This window comes from Haemaphysalis longicornis, unplaced genomic scaffold (assembly GCF_048455015.1).
Source record: "Haemaphysalis longicornis isolate Haplotype H1 unplaced genomic scaffold, Haemaphysalis longicornis Haplotype H1 scaffold_5, whole genome shotgun sequence".
NCBI classification, from domain to species: Eukaryota; Metazoa; Arthropoda; class Arachnida; order Ixodida; family Ixodidae; genus Haemaphysalis; species Haemaphysalis longicornis.
Window position 1 is genome coordinate 114,028,823 of NW_027526385.1, and position 3,796 is coordinate 114,032,618.

The 3,796-nt window shown below is 48.3% G+C and overlaps 1 non-coding gene across 1 annotated transcript; it reads left to right on the plus strand.

The window, feature by feature from the left end:
- The first annotated feature begins 1,905 nt into the window (after window positions 1-1,905).
- On the plus strand, window positions 1,906-1,977 carry Trnat-ugu (transfer RNA threonine (anticodon UGU)). The gene has a single exon. It is a non-coding gene; the product is annotated as a tRNA-Thr (tRNA).
- The last annotated feature ends 1,819 nt before the right edge of the window (window positions 1,978-3,796 follow it).

Consider the following 3,796-nt stretch of genomic DNA (forward strand, 5'->3'; position numbering starts at 1 on the left):
AACACAGTCGCCCAGATAGCCGAATTGGTAAGGCATTCGACATGTAATGGAAAGGCGTGGGTTTGGTCCCCACTCTGGGCGCGTGTTTTTCTTTCTTTCTTCTGTATATTTAAAAAAAATGTTCACTTCATTAACCGTAGAAAAAAAAAAGAAAAGAGCCTAACCACACCCCTATGCCTCCTTTGGCGTCGTAGACTGCTGACCTATCTTTCTGTATTTCCTGAACGAGCCCCTCATTTCCTTACTATATTATTCTGCGAAAGCCTGGCGAGGGTCTCGGTTCTGGCAGCCTTGATGCCTAGGTAGCATAAGAGGGCTTCCCGCCAGTTACCCGCTCATGACAGGCTGTAGACGTTGGGGTCACGCCCCGGGGGTTGAAAAGAAGGTCCCCTTCTCCCCGTGTAGTCAGAGTGGCACTGGCTACCACCCTCAAGTGTCAGATACACTTCTAGTAAATATAAATAGCCCAGAAAGTGAAGGAGAACACAGTCGCCCAGATAGCCGAATTGGTAAGGCATTCGACATGTAATCGAAAGGCGTGGGTTAGGTCCCCACTCTGGGCGCGTGTTTTTCTTTCTTTATTCTGTATATTAAAAAAAAGATCACTTCATTAACCGTAGTAAAAAAGAAAAGAGCCTAACCACACCCCTATGCCTCCTTTGGCGTCGTAGACTGCTGACCTATCTTTCTGTATTTCCTCAACGAGCCGCTCATTTCCTTACTATGTTATTCTGCGAAAGCCTGGCGAGGGTCTCGGTTCTGGCAGCCTTGATGCCTAGGTAGCATAAGAGGGCTTCCCGCCAGTTACCCGCTCATGACAGGCTGTAGACGTTTGAGTCACGCCCCGGGGGTTGAAAAGAAGGTCCCCTTCTCCCCTTGGCTACCACCCTCAAGTGTCAGATACACTTCTAGTAAATATAAATAGCCCAGAAAGTGAAGGAGAACACAGTCGCCCAGATAGCCGAATTGGTAAGGCATTCGACATGTAATGGAAAGGCGTGGGTTCGGTCCCCACTCTGGGCGCGTGTTTTTCTTTCTTTCTTCTGTATATTTAAAAAAAATGTTCACTTCATTAACCGTAGAAAAAAAAGAAAAGAGCCTAACCACACCCCTATGCCTCCTTTGGCGTCGTAGACTGCTGACCTATCTTTCTGTATTTCCTCAACGAGCCCCTCATTTCCTTACTATATTATTCTGCGAAAGCCTGGCGAGGGTCTCGGTTCTGGCAGCCTTGATGCCTAGGTAGCATAAGAGGGCTTCCCGCCAGTTACCCGCTCATGACAGGCTGTAGACGTTGGAGTCACGCCCCAGGGGTTGAAAAGAAGGTCCCCTTCTCCCCGTGTAGTCAGAGTGGCGCTGGCTACCACCCTCAAGTGTCAGATACACTTCTAGTAAATATAAATAGCCCAGAAAGTGAAGGAGAACACAGTCGCCCAGATAGCCGAATTGGTAAGGTTCTACATGTAATCGAAAGGCATGGGTTCGGTCCCCACTCTGGGCGCGTTTTTCTTTCTTTGTTCTGTATATTAAAAAAAAAGATCACTTCATTAACCGTAGTAAAAAAGAAAAGAGCCTAACCACACCCCTATGCCTCCTTTGGCGTCGTAGACTGCTGACCTATCTTTCTGTATTTCCTCAACGAGCCGCTGATTTCCTTACTATATTATTCTGCGAAAGCCTGGCGAGGGTCTCGGTTCTGGCAGCCTTGATGCCTAGGTAGCATAAGAGCTCTTCCCGCCAGTTACCCACTCATGACAGGCTGTAGAAGTTGGAGTCACGCCCCGGGGGTTGAAAAGAAGGTCCCCTTCTCCCCGTGTAGTCAGAGTGGCGCTGGCTACCACCCTCAAGTGTCAGATACACTTCTAGTAAATATAAATAGCCCAGAAAGTGAAGGAGAACACAGTCGCCCAGATAGCCGAATTGGTAAGGCATTCGACATGTAATCGAAAGGCGTGGGTTCGGTTCCCACTCTGGGCGCGTTTTTTCTTTCTTTCTTCTGTATATTAAAAAAAAAGATCACTTCATTAACCGTAGTAAAAAAGAAAAGAGCCTAACCACACCCCTATGCCTCCTTTGGCGTCGTAGACTGCTGACCTATCTTTCTGTATTTCCTCAACGAGCCGCTCATTTCCTTACTATATTATTCTGCGAAAGCCTGGCGAGGGTCTCGGTTCTGGCAGCCTTGATGCCTAGGTAGCATAAGAGGGCTTCCCGCCAGGATCCCGCTCATGACAGGCTGTAGACGTTTGAGTCACGCCCCGGGGGTTGAAAAGAAGGTCCCCTTCTCCCCTTGGCTACCACCCTCAAGTGTCAGATACACTTCTAGTAAATATAAATAGCCCAGAAAGTGAAGGAGAACACAGTCGCCCAGATAGCCGAATTGGTAAGGCATTCGACATGTAATGGAAAGGCGTGGGTTCGGTCCCCACTCTGGGCGCGTGTTTTTGTTTCTTTCTTCTGTATATTTAAAAAAAAAGATCACTTCATTAACCGTAGAAAAAAAAGAAAAGAGCCTAACCACACCCCTATGCCTCCTTTGGCGTCGTAGACTGCTGACCTATCTTTCTGTATTTCCTCAACGAGCCCCTCATTTCCTTACTATATTATTCTGCGAAAGCCTGGCGAGGGTCTCGGTTCTGGCAGCCTGGATGCCTAGGTAGCATAAGAGCTCTTCCCGCCAGTTACCCGCTCATGACAGGCTGTAGAAGCTGGAGTCACGCCCCGGGGGTTGAAAAGAAGGTCCCCTTCTCCCCGTGTAGTCAGAGTGGCGCTGGCTACCACCCTCAAGTGTCAGATACACTTCTAGTAAATATAAATAGCCCAGAAAGTGAAGGAGAACACAGTCGCCCAGATAGCCGAATTGGTAAAACATTCGACATGTAATCGAAAGGCGTGGGTTTGGTCCCCACTCTGGGCGCGTTTTTCTTTCTTTCTTCTGTATAAAAAAAAAGATCACTTCATTAACCGTAGTAAAAAAGAAAGGAGCCTAACCACACCCCTATGCCTCCTTTGGCGTCGTAGACTGCTGACCTATCTTTCTGTATTTCCTCAACGAGCCACTCATTTCCTTACTATATTATTCTGCGAAAGTCTGGCGAGGGTCTCGGTTCTGGCAGCCTTGATGCCTAGGTAGCATAAGAGGGCTTCCCGCCAGTTACCCGCTCATGACAGGCTGTAGACGTTGGAGTCACGCCCCGGGGGTTGAAAAGAAGGTCCCCTTCTCCTCGTGTAGTCAGAGTGGCGCTGGCTACCACCCTCAAGTGTCAGATACACTTCTAGTAAATCTAAATAGCCCAGAAAGTGAACGAGAACACAGTCGCCCAGATAGCCGAATTGGTAAGGCATTCGACATGTAATCGAAAGGCGTGGGTTCGGTCCCCACTCTGGGCGCGTGTTTTTCTTTCTTTGTTCTGTATATTAAAAAAAAAGATCACTTCATTAACCGTAGTAAATAAGAAAAGAGCATAACCACACCCCTATGCCTCCTTTGGCGTCGTAGACTGCTGACCTATTTTTCTGTATTTCCTCAACGAGCCGCTCATTTCCTTACTATATTATTCTGCGAAAGCCTGGCGAGGGTCTCGGTTCTGGCAGCCTTGATGCCTAGGTAGCATAAGAGGGCTTCCCGCCAGGATCCCGCTCATGACAGGCTGTAGACGTTGGAGTCACGCCCCGGGGGTTGAAAAGAAGGTCCCCTTCTCCCCGTGTAGTCAGAGTGGCGCTGGCTACAACCCTCAAGTGTCAGATACACTTCTAGTAAATATAAATAGCCCAGAAAGTGAAGGAGAACACAGTC